Source organism: Diabrotica virgifera, chromosome 3 (genome assembly GCF_917563875.1).
Source record: "Diabrotica virgifera virgifera chromosome 3, PGI_DIABVI_V3a".
NCBI classification, from domain to species: Eukaryota; Metazoa; Arthropoda; class Insecta; order Coleoptera; family Chrysomelidae; genus Diabrotica; species Diabrotica virgifera.
This window is the reverse complement of record NC_065445.1, coordinates 58,974,343-58,992,466: the sequence shown is the minus strand read 5'-3', so window position 1 is coordinate 58,992,466 and position 18,124 is coordinate 58,974,343. Positions and strand designations below refer to the sequence as shown.

The 18,124-nt window shown below is 31.9% G+C and overlaps 1 long non-coding RNA gene across 1 annotated transcript; it reads left to right on the top strand.

Annotated features, from left to right (window-relative positions):
* The first annotated feature begins 10,421 nt into the window (after positions 1-10,421).
* Positions 10,422-12,334, top strand: LOC126881857 (uncharacterized). Its single transcript, XR_007697039.1, has 2 exons — positions 10,422-11,050; positions 12,052-12,334. It is a non-coding gene; the product is annotated as an uncharacterized LOC126881857 (long non-coding RNA).
* The last annotated feature ends 5,790 nt before the right edge of the window (positions 12,335-18,124 follow it).

Here is an 18,124-nt window from a genome sequence, read left to right as displayed (position 1 = left end):
GAAAGTGACGAATGCCAGGGAAATTCGCGCAGCCACAAATAGAGATATATGTGGGAAGACCTCTACAATGGAGTATTTGTCTTCTCTATTACAACGAACTGCCATTCCGCCACCTTTTCCAACACTTAGATGGAAATAAAACAGGCACTATAGGATATCCGGCCCGATTGGAAAGGCCCTACCTGATTGTGAAAGACTACCAGTTGTTGATTTTAATCGTTGACATCGTTGGTCGGTGCAATAATGTGGTTCTAATATAGCCGTCTCTGGAACTGTGTCCACGCACTTCACTTGAAGCTACGGTCACAAGTTTAACGCATCTTTCCACTGCCTGTGTATGGCATGGCAAAGTATCTATAATCATAACAGGCTTGAAGTCATTGCTCACATACTGTTTTATCTCTTCATTAGTCAATGTTCTTAGCAGTAGAGGGGAGTCAGTGTTCTGGTTTTCCATGTGATAATTTCGTAATACTATTTAGCTTCAAAGTTTAAGTTTGGTGGTTTAAAGATTCTGATAGAGTCACTTTCAGATATTGCTTGCTTTTCCTTCATGATACGCTTAAAGCCCAGCTCTCGGATATGGTTTCTGTCATCAGTTACCATAGCCAAAAGTAAATTTTCGGGGTGGGCAAAGTAAGCATTCCGTTGTAAAACGGGATCAACAACTTGAAGAAGCTCTTCTGGTAAGTACCTTGAATATTTAATGATTTTGTAATCATGTCTAGGCCCATCTGTGAATTTGTGGTTTATTTTTTTGGCAAACCACATAGGCATATTATAACATTTGAGAATGAATGTGACAATCTCTCTCAGATTTTCAGAAGGGTTGGACACACTGATATATAAACGCAAAACTCGGTTTGCAGTAGTAAGCCATCTTGAATGTGACGTTGGGATAGGATCACGTACCCACTACAAAGTCTTCTGAACAATGTCCTGACTTGATGACTTCTGATATCTCAAGCAAGTAAAATTATTGGTGCTTGCTAAGAATACGCTTGTCAACTTTTGGAATCTCACAATCAATAGGATTAAAATCAATAAGTCTTCTTTCACAATCAGGTAGGGTCTTTCCAATTGGTCCGTAGCATCCTATTGGGCCTGTTGTATTTTCACCTAAGTGTTGGAAAAGGTGGTGGAATGGCAGTTCGTTGTAATGGAGAAGACAAATACTCCATTGTAGAGGTATTCCCACATGTAACTTTATTTATGGCAGCGCGCGCTTCGCTGGCATTCGTCACTTTCGCCTCGTCTATCGGTAATCTGCTGTTTTTGACGAAGCTGCGAGACCGAATTCCACTTAAATATCAAAATTTATCTTATATGCTTGGATTTTAAATATATTATTGTAATTAAATGAAACTATACCATCTCTAAAAGTCGTATGATTAAATTGTACCAAACAGTCAAACTTTGAAATTTTGCAAAAACTACTAATTTTACTCATTTTGTATTATGTTGCGCGACCGGAAGATATGAAACAAATGTATAATAAGTGCATTTATATTGATTTTACATACTTTTAGTAGTTAATTCATGGTATAGGAACGCAATTAAAACCATCTGGCCTGTTAAAAAAATATATGAAAAATTAAGGTTTTTCACAATTTTTGCTAACTTCGATGGCATTGCGCGACCGGAAGACAAATTAATAAAAAAATAATAATTAGTGCTTTTTTCAAGTCTATACCAATGGCAACTTTTGCGCACTATAGCGACCTGAAATAAAAAAAAAAGTTTTTTTCGAACCACCCTAATGTGTGTAATAAAAAATATGATTGTATTTTATAATGAGAATACATTTTATTTTTTCATTGCAGGTCCTAAAACCAAAAAAGTTAAGTTAAGTTTTCCATAAAGTGAGGACTTTCTATTTTTTAATCTAATTTTCCATTTCCAACAATGGTTTTTCTGATTATAGCGCCATCTATCCATAATTCGAAAAAATGTCTCGAAAAAAAGTTACTTCTTTTACAGAAGGAATCCAAATCTGCTATAAAAAAATAGGGGATCTCATTTAAGATTTTAAAGTAACCGCTTACCCCACCTCCGTGGGGGTCGTGTTTCGTGCCATTCGATAGATTTTTCAAAAATATTGAATACATGTATTTTCCAGTTTTTTGATTTGATGTTCAGTTCGGGAAATATCCCGAGGTCCGTATTTAAAATATTAAGTTTACCCTCTCCGTGGAGGGTCGTGTTTGGTATCATTCGATAGATTTATGAAAAATATTGAAAAAATATTTTTTAGTTTTTCGATCTGATGTTCAAACTATTCGCTTTTTTTTGTGAAACTTTGTGACTCGCCCTTACGCCCCGCTCAAATCGTCAGATTTTTGAAATATACACTGTTTTACATGTACTTAACTTAGCTACCTTATCTTAATCTGACGATTTCGAGTTTTTCTAAGATAGATTTTTTTTTCGTACCCCCCTTAACGAACTCCCCTGTATTAAGAGCCAATATATGGTAGAGGTACATTTATAGAGTACAAGGTCTCTCCCCATATAATAATCTGACGCGCTCGAGTAACTGCAAAAATTCCCGCTTGAGCTCCCCTACCGTAATCACAGATATTAATCTGTGGTTCATAATAATTGTTTTTTAAACGCCTACCTTACATTTTACGCCACTTATGTACTGCTCAATTTTTAGTTTATTCAAACTTTGTTCTCGTTTTAGGCGGAAATAAATTTCCACATGCTTGGATGGTCAGCACTTGAAAATGCATTTGGAATCCGCGATACCAACCTTTGATAAAATTGTAGGTAACAATAATTTTAATCCTTCCCTACTACCTGGAAATTATTATAATCCCTAATAGTTATCATTATAAGATTAAATCAGAACCGATATTTTTCTTATATTTTAGAAAGTTCAAAGGTATTTTAGATGTGTAATAAATATTTTTTCAGCAAAAATGAAGATTCGAATATACAGGGTGTCCAGAAACTCTACCGACAAACGAAGACACGAGCTTCCTCAGATAATTTTAAGACAATTTAACCCAATTTACCTAGTCCGAAAATGCTTCCTAATGGAGCTAGAGCTCTTTGAAGATGGCGTCATGTAATTAGTTTTTCTTAAATACCTCCAGAATGCTTCTATTTAGAAAAACGAAAATTGGTATGCTAATTTACTTTCCAGAAACGAATCTATTCCATCCAGTGCGAATTTCTAGTACCGGTCATAGGCGTCCGTTTTCGGTAGGGCAACGGTTATTTTATCGCCTAACTTTTTTGTCTTTAATTTTTATGCATTTTTGATTTGCAATTTAAATTATTAAATTGTGATGTATTCTAGTACTAAAAGGTACTGTTAATTTAAGTCGATAGTATGCACCGTTTTCTAGAAAAGTCAATTTGAAAATTTTTTGTTCTTCGAATTAAAAAAAAAGATTAAAAAAACTATTTAGAAAGATGAAAACTGGTACATTTATTTATATTCCAGAGAATAATCGATTTCATTAATGGCGAATTTCTAGTACCGGTCATAGGCGTCCGTTTTGGGTAGTTCAACAGTTATTTTATAGCATAACTTTATTGTCTATAATTTTTAAGTATTTTTGACACTAGATTATTCAATTATGAGATATTCGAGTACTAAAAGATACTTTTGCTTTAAGTTGGTAAAATACATCGTTTTTTTTTAATTTTTTTCAATTTTTTCCATTTTTTTTTTAAATTCCCAAATCTAAAAACTTTCAAATCGATTTTTCTAGAAAACGGTGTGTCCTACCAACTTAAGAAAAAGTACCTTTTAGTACTAGAATACCTCACAATTTAATAATCCAGTATCAAAAAATGCTTAAAAGTTGAAGACAAAAAAGTTATGCGATAAAATAACCGTTGCACTACCCAAAACGGACGCCTATGACCGGTACTAGAAATTCGCAATGGATGAAATCGATTCATTTCTGGAAAGTAAATATGCATGAAAATTTTCGTTTTTCTAGATAGAAGCGTTCTGGAGGTATTTAAGAAAAACTAATTACATGGCGCCATCTTCGGCTCTAGCTCTAGGAAGCATTTTCGGACTAGGTGAATTGGGTTAAATTGTCTTAAAATGATCTGAGGAATATCCTGTCTTCATTTGTCAGTAGAGTTTCTGGACACCCTGTATACGTGGAATATCACATAATTTGTCCTATTAGTATTTTTCTTATGTCGATATTTTGTATTATTGTGAATAAATATTTTAGATATATAATTTTCTTTTTATTCGAGCAATTTGTATTTCGAGCAATTTTTATGTGGAGTAATTCGTTTTTGAGCAATTGATTTCGAGCAATTGCGTTCGAGCAATTCACATGTTACCGGTTGATATATCCACACCATAATAATAGTTATTTATGAAACAGTTCGTGAAGTATGCTTTTTGCGAACGTACGAGATGTTTAGAGTACGAGCGACAGCGGGGCGAGTGCTATACATCGCGTAAGTTCGCAAAAATTACTTCACGCAGAGTTTGATACAATATTTTATCTACGATAAACAAATAAAAAAACAGTAACTCTTCGTCACTGGGATTTATTTCTATTCTCCAATTTTCATAACTTTGACAATTAAAATAAACTTCTTTCAAACAACAAAACTGTCAAAACTTTTGTTGTAATTTATTGCTCACATGTCATCACCATGACAACGCGAAAGTTAAGGATATTTGATTATATGAAAGTCTGCCAAAAAAACAGCGCGAAAAAGTAAATCCCATTTAAAATACATTGTTACGTCACGCACACTTTATATCCTTCACGCACTGCTATCTTTAATGATAGTTTTCACAAAATAAAAACTTATACATAATAATATGAGATAGAGTAGATCATAGTTATTTATGTACTAAGACAGTAATTGTTTATCGAACGAGTCTGATATTACGAGCAGAGGGAGCGAAGCGGGCGAGGCGAGTAACAGACGAGTTCGATAAAGAGTCTTTACTGACGTGGTGCATACAAAATTTTATCGCCAATCATAAAAAACATTAAAACTTACTAAACACTTACTTAATTACATCCTTCTAATGAAAAAAGAGTGTGTGTACTTTGTATGCACGTAAGAAGTTATACTTCTATTATTATGATTTCAACGAAATAAATATATTTTAAACTAAATCCACGAGGAAAATAAACTTCCTGTAGCTGGCTGTATACCATAAATCACAAAAATACCAAGTTTTTTGTAAAAGGTATATATTAAAATACCCTAAATAAGGGTCACAATACAAAACGTTTTCGGATTAAGGAATCCATCATCAGTGTTTAAAAGCCAAAATTTGCATGCCTGAGCCACCAAAATGTATAGGGTAAAAACCCGTTAAATGTAAATCATAAAGTTATTTTACATATTTATATAAAATTCATCGGATGTTATAGATAAACCTGGATGTTACCCAGGGCAACACAGGACTCTCCCCACGTGGTTGGAACTTTTTTTGGAGGAAACCTCACATATTGGAGTTCAATGGCCAACTGTTGGCCAATGAAATCCAATATGTGAGGTTTCCTCCAAAAAAAGTTCAGTGACGGTTGGCCATAAATTTTTTTATGTGTTTGTGTAACGTTTTTGTGGCCGTTTTTCATGTTTTTCTCCTGTTTGGGGTTGCACGGTGGACAACTAAAACAAAAGTATATAGGGTGAGGCAGATAAAGGGCCTATTAGAAATATCTCGAGAACTAAAGGTAACTGAATTATGAAAATTAGAATAATGGGGTACTGAAGACTGATCTATTTAATGAAAATATTTTCATCTACTTGGTACTTCCGGTTATACCGGAAGCTGCTTATAACTTCGTTTTTTTAAATGGGACACCCTGTATATTTTGACATTTATGGATTCTCCTCGATTTCTTCTTTCTTAAAATATAATGTTTTGTAACATTATACAGGGTAGGTTAAAAGATATTTACGTTTTCTTATTAATTTCGTAGCAATATTCACACCCTGTAGGATTGTAGTAGTTTGACATAATAAACTCTATTTATATTCAAATGATTTTCAATATAGTCTACTATTGTTAGCAATTGTTAGTATAGATAATTTTCTAATTTTAGTATACAGGGTGGGTCTAAACTCGGAATGAGTATTTTCTGAGTTTTCTTAAATGGAACACCCTATATTTTAGTATTGTAATGAAATGATATTTCATGGTACTTTTTTATTTCTTAAGCATTCCCTATACCTAACTGCTTTAATTTGTGCTTAATTGTTAATCGCACCAACAATCTTAACTTCGATGTTATTTTGACAGTTAAACCATTACTGGCAATTTTAAGTATCAGTCTAGAATAATATGTATTTATTTCCAAAAAATTATTTGTCATTGAATATTTTCACGGCCAACCTAATACAATTTCACATATTTTGTGTTGCAATTAATGTTTTGCTTGAATCAACAATAACTCACAAATTAGTTATGGTTTATTAGTTACTCACAAATATTACTCACAAAAGGTATAGGGAGGGCTTAAGTAATTAAAATGTACCATAAAACAACATTTCATTACAATACTAAAATACAGGGTGTTCCATTTAAGAAAACTCAGAAAATACTCATTCCGTGTTTCGACTAACCCTGTATACTAAAACGAAAAATTTAGCTACACTAATAATATTGTTAACAATAGAAGACTATATTAAAAATCATTTGAACATAAATAGAATTTATTATGTCAAACTACTACAAGCCTACAGGGTGTGAATGTTGCTACGAAATTAATAAGAAAACGTAATTATCTTTTAACCTACCCTGTATAGTATTACAAAACCTTATATTTAAATAAAGAAGAAATCGAGGAGAATCCAAAAATGTAAAAATATACAGGGTGTCCCATTTAAAAAAAAAACGAAGTTACAATCAACTTCCGGTACAACCGGAAGTAGTAAAGAGACCAAAATATTTTCATTAAATAGTCCACACCTCAAAACCTCTGTGTAACAATTTTCATGATTTTCTTACCTTTAGTTCTCGAGATATTTCTAATAGGCCCTTTATCTGCCCCACCCTGTACATGATTGCACATTGTAATGCAGATTCACATTTTCAAGATGCTCATGCATATGCCTCAACGTAGTGGTTCTTTTTACTAATTGACCATTAGCTCGGATGATGACGTTTATGTCGAAAGCGCTCAGCTAAGGAAATAAATTATTTACACACTTTGATATACTATTTTTTTACTTCCTTCAATAATATATTACATAATAACAGATTCAGTTTAACAATTCAGTTCAGGGAGTTCACTGATGATGGACTGATTAGTCCGAAAAGGTTTTGAATATAATTCAAATTACTTTGGATTTAAAAAAATTTTAAGTCCTCATTAAAATATTTTATACCATACACCAGGAATATTTTACTTCACGTTAAGCTAATTTAACAATTCTTATTAAAATAGCCTTTCCTTTGTTTTCAGGATATGTACCTCGACGACAACTACATCGAATTTATATCGAACAGAGCGTTTGATGGTTTGCGTTTCTTGAAAACTTTAAGTTTGGAAAACAATCGTCTCACGAGGTTTCCAGCTGGATTGTTTGCCAGCGTATTTACTCTCGTGAATTTAGATCTGAGTAATAATCGACTGGAGACTCTTGTTTTCGATTCCATCGAACAGTTTTACAACAACTTAATGCACAATGGGACTATTGAGTTAAAAGGTAAGTTTTATATATAGGCGTGCTTTTTTGTTCTAGCGTAAAAGCTTAATGGATATTGTAGGTTTCAATAAATTGAAAACGCATATTGTACAGTCACTGAAGGTTTTCAGCTCTGATTTCGTTGAACCTTCATCGATTTTCATGATAAAAAAGTTATCCTTACCAAAATTGAAGCTAATAAAAAACAAGCGGAAAATGCGACCATTATTATGACGAAACTTTGTTTATTTACGTACATATTTAAATTCATAACATGGAAAATTGCTATTATGAAAAGTTGTTTAGAATTAAAAACTCTGTTTTAATGTGCAATTATACCATTTTAATTTAAATGTTGTGAACTATAAAGATATTTTACTCTTGATCGAAATTCATATTTTTTTATATGCCTGGTATAAAATTAATAAAATTTTATATATGACGGTTGCATCTTAGATCTTATACCATGAAGAGCTTTTTACGAAGAATAACTTTTCTTCGTCAAATTAAAAATAAAAGAGTTATAAAATGTAAATGATGTTGGTATCCGTAATTTAAGAAAAATCTTCAAATATTTTTTTTCATTAGAAGGATGTAATTGGATACACCTATTAGAACATAATTTTTTATTCCAAACAACATTATATAATAACAATTTTTAACATTGTGAAATAAATAAAGATACTTTACTCTTTAGCGAAATTCATATTTTTTGACATACCTCGTATAATATCAATAAAATTTGATATCTAATTGTTGAATCTAGGTTTTAGGCCATGCAGAACTTTTTATGAACAATAACTTTTTTTCCGTAGAATTGAAAATAAACAAGCTGAAAATGCGAGCATTGTCATAACGAAAACTGTGTATATTTACGTATTTTAATTCATAATATGGAAAATTCCTATTATGAAAAGTAGTTTAGAATTAATAATTATGTTTTAATGTGCAATTATCATTCTAATTTAAATGATATGAACTATAAAGGTAGTTTACTCTTGATCGAAATTCATTTTTTTATATACCTCGTATAAAATTAATAAAATTTTATGCAAGGTGTCCCAAAAGTAGTGGAACCGTCGAATATTTCGCGAACTGAACATCGGATCGAAAAACTGAAAAATACGTGTTCAATCATTTTCAAAAGGAAACCCCCACCCCCTGGAGGTGGGGTGGGGGGTAACTTTAAAATCTCAAATGGAAACCCCTAGATTTTCTTGCAGATTTGGATTCGTTACGTAAAAGTTAGCAACTTTTCTTCAAGACATTTTTTCGAACTGTGGATAGATGGCGCTATAATTGGGAAAAACGATTTATCCTAATACCATGGGTAAATTATAGAAACGGTCTAATATCTCGAGAAATACTCTTCCAAATGAGAAACCAAACAAATTTTTTTAATACTTTTCGAAAACCTATCGAATAACACTAAACATGACCCTCCAACCCACCCCCCTGGAGGTGGTGTGGGGGGTAACTTTAAAATATTAAATAGCAACCCCCACTTTTTATTACAGATTCGGATTTGTCATGAAAAACTAAGCAACATTTATTCGAAACATTTTTTAGAATTGTTGATATATGGCGCTTTAATTGGAAAAATACGATTTATTAGCGCCATCTATCAGCATTTTTAAAAAATGTTTCGAATAAATGTTGCTTAATTTTTCATGACGAATCCGAATCTGCAATAAAAAGTGGGGGTTACTATTTAAGATTTTATAGTTACCCCTCACCCCACCTCCAGGTGGTGGGTTGGAGGGCCATGTTTAGTGTTTGTCGATAGGTTTTCGAAAAATATTAAAAACCAATTTTTTGGTTTTTTATTTGGAAGTGTATTTCTCGAGATATTAGACCATTCCTATAATTTACTTATGGTATCAGGATAAATGGTTTTTCCCAATTATAGCGCCATCTATCCACAGTTCGAAAAAATGTCTTGCATAAAAGTTGCTTACTTTTACGTAACGAATGTAAATCTGCCAGAAAAACTAGGGGTTTCCATTTAAGATTTTAAAATTACCCCCCACCCCACCTCCCGGGGGGTGTAGTGGGAGTTGGTGTTTGGTGTCATTGGATAAATTTTTAAAAATGATTGAACACGTATTCTTCAGTTTTTCCATCCGATGTTTAGTTCGCGAAATATTCGACCGTTCCCCTACTTTTGGGACACGGTTGCATCATAAATCTTAGAACAAGAAGAGCTTTTTATGAAGAATAACTTTTATTTGTCAAATTAAAAATAAAAGAGTTATAAATGAAAATGTTCTTGGTATCCATAATTTGAGAAAAATCTTCAAATATTTTTTCCATTAGAAGGATGTACACAGACACAATACTGGCTAGTGATTTTAGTCACTAATTTTGCCAATTCGACAAAAAAATAATTTCTAAATAGTTAATAATTATTACTAAATAATTAGTAATTTTGCCAATTTCTGCAAAATTCTCAAAAAACAAAAAAATTACCTTCTACAATCACTATCCAGTTGTGTCGAGTTTAGGGAACGACTAGGTATACATAATATTTTAATTTTATAGCAAATGGAACAGTCCATTTATCATAAAGGGGAGGCCGTATTTATACTGGTATAAACCTTTTTAAAACTGTTAATAAATTATTGCTTTTAAAATATTTATACTCAGATTGTATTTTTGAACATCTTATTTATTTTATATAATAATTAAATTCACTATCAAATGTCATTGATGTTTTATTAATACTTAATTTAAAATTTCGTTTGACATTCACGAAGTGTCAAACTCAAATGTAAATAACCCATAGAGGTATATATTGACATAGAGAGAGTGTCATTCGGAGCGAAGTGACGACACCATCTTTTTTCTTTGGATTAGTGCTACTTCACTCTTACACATAGTAAAGCTGCGACAGTATGATAAACGTCATTTTTAAGTTAGGAGAAGTACGAAGTTAGCTGATGTCTTTCCTGTTATTTTTATTTAGTCACTGTTTACATTGGACATTGACATTTATTTGTAGATGTTTTTAGAGGAATATTCTGTTTGGTTTTGTTTTTTATTGTTAATTGTGCAGCGAAATTGTGATAGTAAATTAAATATAAAGTTGTTTATAGCCTACAGAACTGAATTATCCCATAGTAATTATCAGTTTGTGTCAATTTGTTTGTGTGTAAAAAAGAAAAAACACCTTTCCTTGTGTTTGACCGACTTGTAGCAAGGGCTTTCTTGAGAAGCCTGTAAATTGCGGGAATAGGACAGACAGGGATAAAATCCTCACTTTTTACTGTTCCCAAGGCTATACATTTCCCCCATGCAATACATTTAAATGAATTTTATCCAAACAAAGGCAGGAACATTGGATAAAAGCAATAAAGAGAACAGACCACAAATTAAAATATGAGAGTATGTAGTAAACATTTTATAAGTGGTAAGTTTAAAGTAATTCAACTAAGTAATAAGTTTTTAAAATGTCTACAATAAAAATATATATGTACTTACCAATTCGGTTCTAGTTTAGAACAAGGGTTATGTAAAGAAAATTATGCTTGACCATGTAAGATATAGTGTATTACAATATGGTTAAATGCAAAGCTTAATAATGCCTTAATGCATATAGCCTGCCTAAACTGTCCTTAAATCTTCTTCTTCTAATGACACTACAACCATTTGTAAATCTTTGCCTGCTTAACAGCATTCTTCTATTCTGCCCTGTCGCTACTTTCCTGCACCACTGCCTGATATTTATGGTTTTAAGATCCTTCTCTACATCGTCTATCCATCTGTTACAGGGCCTTCCTCTTGTTATATTTCCTTGGGGCTTCCATCTCTGACATCACAGCTCGATTATCTGACATTTTTTCTAAGCGACCAAGAAAGTTTAGTCTTTGAGACTTTACAAATCTAACAATATCTGCGCTCTGCATTAGTTCATTCAGCTTGTGGTTCATTTTAATTATCCATGAACCATCTCTACAATGTGTTGGTCCAAATATGTTCCTTAGTATTTTACGCTCAAATATTCTCAGTTGATTTTCATTAGTGGTTGATATGGTCCACATTTCACATCCATATGTGACCACTGGTGTAATTACTGTTTTGTAGATTCTAAGCTTATACTCACGATTCAGTAACAGTAACTTACTTTTCATTACGTCTTTGTATGCATAAAAACACTTCTTATTACCGATAAGAATCCGTTGTTATATTCCATTTAGGTATTTTTTTTTACTTTCATTAATATATAGACCAAACATAGCAACTTCCTGTTTCAGCTCTATAGCTTTTTCGCTTAATACATTTTTGTTGTGGCTTATTATGGCAATTGTCCTTAAATAATGTTAAAATACTCTTGTGATATTTTGTCATATTTGTATGATTTTTTTATGGTATACAATTTAGAGTTTTTATTTATGTATTTGTTGTTTTTAGGAATAAACACCAGCTATTTTAAATGTAGGAAAAGGAGAAACTGCTGGAATCTAATTTTACACAAATGTTTTTGACTATTGAAGATTTGGATAAACAACAGAAGTTACTTTGGGCTATAGCTATGTGCAGATTTATTTCCTTGTGGATTACTATGTTTATTCTTTTTAACTATACTTCCTATATTGTTTGTGAGATTAATATTATTATTTAATTGATTATATTAATATTTTGTAATAATAATCAATGCTTTGGTTTAACAAATAGACAACTTAGAATAGAAAAATGCTTTATTGTCATGGAAAATTGTACAATTTTTACACAAAACTTACAGAGTCATAAAAAACAATAATAAACTAAAACAATAACAAAAAAAATGTTAGGATATAAAGAGACTAACGCTCATAATTGTATTGAAGGTTTTTATATCCTCTTTAAATCCTAACATTTACACAATGTGCTCATACCAGCAACAAGTTTTTATACTTGTGTAATATGAGTCCTATTTGAGAGTACCAGTAGTAATGCAATAGGTCTATAATTGCAGGCATTAGATTTTTCACCACCCTTATGAAGAGGAATAATGATGGCTGTCTTTAGGCAGCTCTAGAAATTTACCTTTCTTAAGGGGCTATCCTAGTGTAAAAGTATGAAATTCATATACTTTTTTGGGAATTTCTAAAATAAAAAGTACTGTACCAATTATTTTGAAATTTTTTTGCTCAATTAGAAATCCAATGAAATCAATTAATTTGTGGTCATCTGATTGAATACAACCAATAAAACCAACATTATACTGAAAACAGATCCCATGGGCTGTTTTCACTCAATCATGTAGCTATGGATACCTACATTTCGTTTCATTTCGATTTTGACATTTCAAATATTCAATATTTCAAAATGTCACGATTTGGTTGTAATACTGATGAGAATATTAATGAAATTATTATTAATTTTATATCAGCAAAAAATTTTCTATCCGAATAACCCTCGAACATTGATAAATGCTCAAAAATTTTTTAACAACTTTCTCAAGCTTGTTGCTTACAGGCAACAGACCTCCGCCTACGGCGTCGGTCTGTTTCCAAGCAACAAGCTTTCGAAATCTGTTATAAAATTTTTTCGAACAATTATCAATGTCCTCGGGTTATTACTACTGAACATTTGTTATAAAAAGTACATGTGAAACAATTTTCATAAAAAAATATTGAAAATTAAACGATTTATTCGCCATCTACTAGCACCGTGAAAATAAAAACATAGCTCCACTACTGCAGTGATTGGGACTAAAAGAGATCCTGAAACATAAGATATCAAAAGTTATTATTGAAATATAGGTTATTTTCTATACCATCAAATAGGGATTTTTTTAATCGGATAAAAAATGTCAATTTGGCGGTTTTTGAAACTGAAAATGTTCTAGCTAATTTAAAAAAATTTCAACACTTCGTCATTTTTCCAAAAATCCTAATTGATGGTATAGGAAATAACTAATATTTCAATAATCAATATGTATTTGCAATTTTATAATTCAGGATCTCTATTAGTCCCAATCGCTGCAGCAGTGGAGCCATGTTTTTTATTTTCACTGTGCCAGTAGATAGGGCATAAATCGTTAAATTTTCATTATTTTTTTTTATGAAAATTGTTTTACGTGTACTTCTTTTTATAATAAATAGTCATGCAAATTTTCAAAACAATTGGTACAGTACTTTTTATTTTAGATATTCCCAAAAAAAATATGTGAATTTCGTTCTTTTACACTAGGATAGCCCCTTAAAAGAGTCATTAGTGGGATGCGGACTCCCAACACATTTTCTGGGAGATTTGAGACAATTTTTATGGATAGTCCATCAGTACTACAGGAAGATTTGCTTTTGATACTATTGATTGTTTGGATCAGTTCAGATTAATCAACTAGTCTTATAAATAATGAATTTGAGACCTTTCTTGAATTAGGGAGATAGGAAATCGGATCTTAACAAAATTGATCTCTTGTGACAAAATAGTTGATGTTATAATTTTACTCACATTAATAAAGTATTCATGGTCTGGAAGGGAAAATGTTTGAGCTTTGTGAGTTTGATTTCGAAGAAGATTGTTTATTATGGACCAAATTTCTTTTGCAACACTTTTAAAGCTTCTCAGATGATTTTGATAGTTTAATTTTTTAGCTGATTTTTTAAGTTTTAAATAGGTTGCCCTGTACTTAGTGATATATTCAGTAACAGAGACGTTGGTAGTAAATTTCTTGATGTACAGGGTTATTCAATATATTTTGCCCCCCTCATATATATTTTTGACATACAGTAGAACCCTGCAAATCCAAACTAACGGAAAGTGAAAATTTTTTTAAAAATTCAAGACAAAAACTTAAATACATGTTTATTATACAAAGTATAACCAGAAAATTGAACAATATTGGATTCGTAGGACTTTGACATTTAAAATTTCTTAAAAATAAATACGTAGGTACTTTATATGTAGTGCTTATAAAGGTTAAACATAAATTTACTTCGGTTTTCTCATAGCCAGGTTACACGTTTTGCAGGAGAGCTTTGAATTACTGGTTAGGCTGACTTTCGAATAATCCGAACTTTTCAGAATCCGAACAGGCTGTCCCCCCAATTAGTTCGGATTTTCGGGGTTCTACTGTATACAACATACTAGTGACGTCATCCATCTGGACGTGATGACGTAATCAAATATTTTTTTAAATGAGAATAGCCAATTCATGAATCTGACAAACCATGTACAGCTTTTGAGGAAAGTGGATGCCTTTACCAATTTTGTCGTATTCCTCTTGGGGTGACCAATGGAGTATCATATTTTTAGAGAGCCATTGATTCTATCAATAAAAAAGAAAATCTACAAGGGGTTTACGCTTATTTAGATGACGTAACAGTTAGTGGTGAGGATCAAGAGAGCTATGATTTGAAGTTTTTAAATGCCGTTAAAAAATATGGGTTAACTTTAAATCAAAATAAATGTCACTACAATCAAAAGCTATAAATATTTTGGGATATACAATATTGCACTTCTATGGACAGTAATTAATGAAAAATAAATTCTCATTGTTGAAACAGATACATGAATGAATTTGCTATTGCTATCATGCTGAGTCAATCTGGAAGACCCGTTACTTTTTTCTCACGTATCCTCACAGATTCTGAACAAAAAAAAATTGATGAATTTTCAAGATTTCCATGCTAAGATACGTCCAGTCAGACAGGGGGACTAGCTTGACTTACCAAGAATTTATTAATTACCTACACTCTAAAGGAATATCTTCAAGTAGAACAACACCATATTGAAGGAAATGGTTAAGTTAAAAGATACAATGGAGTTATATGGAAAGCAGTGAATCTAGCATTGAAAACCAGAAATTTAGACATCACTAAATGGAAAAATGTTCTATATACCAGATGCTCTGCACTCTATATGAAGTTTACTGTCTACAGCAACCAATTGTACACATCATGAACATGTGTTTACTTATCAATGAAGATCAACTAGCAGAAATTCTATTTCTTCATGAAAGATTCAGACAAAGTATTACTAAGAAAATTTGTATGAATGAGTAAGTTTGATCCTTTAGTTGAAAAGGATTATCTTTTAGAAGCCAATGTAGATTATGCCTTAATGCAGTATCCAAACAGAAAGAAAAGTACAGTTGCAACGAAGTACTCAGCTCCTAAAAGTGACCTAAAATTATTGAATCACAATAGTGATTAAGATGAAAATGAAAGTCCAAATAATACACTAAAGAATTCCACTACCAAATCAATATCAGATGAGACAGAAAATTTACCTGTTTAAGAACCGAATCAAGTCCCTGATGATAATCATGAACCAATATTAGAAAATTCAGATTTTCAATCTAGCCATAAATAAGCTAGAACTAAAAATAAACTAAGATATTTCCAACATTTTGTTCAAAAATAGAAATAGGGCCGGATTAAATTATTTGGGTTATGTTGTCTTGTCACTTGTCATAATAATTAAAGAAAAAAGAAGAATAAAGTAATTCTCCTTATTTCACTTGCCGTCCCGTACCCCCACTTAGTTTCATGTTATGTTTCTCGATACATTGTGCTAGAAAGAGATACCGCAAACCAGTCGAAGAGATCTTGTCGTCAGTGGTGGCGGAGTGAGGGCTCACTCTATGTCAATATATACCTCTATGAAATAACCTATGCTTGGCAAATCGATATTTAAAAAAAAGTAGCCTACTTCCTAATCAACCATTTGAGCTGACGTTTAGTGCGTCTGTAGGAGATAACCGGATTGTGACGTCACATTTTAGACTTTGAGGTCGATTATCTCGAAGACGGTTAGATATATCGAAATGCGGTTTTCAGATTTGGATTCAGAAAGCAAAACTACATAAGAATCCATCGATACACCTGCTCTAAGTATTGCAGGAGCGGCAACGTAATAACACACAGACTTTTGCAAATTTATAAACGAAAAGTTTTCGTTGAAAAGTTTCTTATAATATATCTGCAACTTAACTGACACTTTGTATATAATATTTATATCCATAAATATAATGTACATAATACCAATATTTAGCTTCTAAAAAACTAGTGAGCTGTCATTTAACATTACATAAACATTAAGAATAAAATTTATTTATTTGACGTTTCAATTTTGTCTTGACGTTTAGTTGCGTCAAACGAAAACAAAAAATATATTTGAAAAATGACTGTGACGTCACAATTTCGACTTTGAAGTCGGATATCTCAAAGACGCTTGGAGATATCGCAATACCGTTTTCAGATTTGGATTCATGAGACAAAACTACATAGGAACCCATTGCTGTATCCGCTCTATGTATTGCAGGAAAGGCGAAGCACAAACAAACGGACAGAATTTGCAAACTTATAAACGAAAACGAAATTTTCGTTGATCAAAGAAATTCCTTATAGGCCTGGATCCCGCGTACCACAAAAAAGTTGATTAATAGTAAGCTGAAAATTTGTTAATATAGCTTAAAGGTGTCTATTCGGACAAACTTTGATGTACGGGAATACTGGAACAGGGAAGTTTTAATTGTGGAACAAGTTAAAAATTTGGAAAGTCGTCAGACTACGAAAACGTCCCATTTATTTTGTCGTACAGAACATCCAATTAATTTGTTACCCTTTCATTAAACCCTCATGCAAAAATAATACTGCTATTTATCACCTGTCATAATTTCTCTCATTTGACATGTCCTACGTGTCGGATCAAAATGCCCAGTTGGTGATAAATACCAGTAAGAATCGATTTTTAACGAACAAGACCCTACACACTATTCGTGAACTACCTGCGAATCGCTCATCACGAATCGCGAATTCACGCATAGTCTGTAGCCAGCTTAATGTGTAGTAATTTGAGAATAGCGGAACGGACAAGTGGAAGAGAGTAAAAATACCTTCGGAAAGTTTCGGAATATGACCGGGATACGTTAACTCACCTATTACACCTTGTTGATTATTCTCCGTTCAGAACACAGAGAATGATCAAATGGATTTCCGATCCGTCTTTTATACTGTCAGAGACGATATAAAAACACGTGTTGCTTAACACATAGGCGTACTCTAGACAATAAAATTATATATTACAGTTACAAAATATGTATAGTCCAAGCTGTGGGTGAAAAATAGGTCGATTTAAGGATATAATTCAGGAATTTTTGAAACCTATCAGGTGTTTTAAAGGACCATGCCAGGAATAACTTTTACTAAAATGTAACCAAAAATTTTGTGCGGTTTTTTATTTATGACGATTTTCATTTGTTAAATTTGCAATTTTTAAAGATTTTTAATTTTGCAGCTTAGGATATTCATTTTAGAGAAAAAATTTTAAATAAAAAATTATAGCAAATTAAAAAACCTACAATTTGAGCTATGTCATGTTTAATTTCGTTAATACGTTATTGAAAAACAGCCTGCGAAAGGTCCAAGATGGCCGTTTTTTGCAATTGCCTTATTTATTGTAAAAATAACTTTTATGTATTTTTTAAGGCTTTAAAATGAAGATGTTTTAATACTAAACATAAAAAAATTTTGTAGTGCCCGATTGATGAACT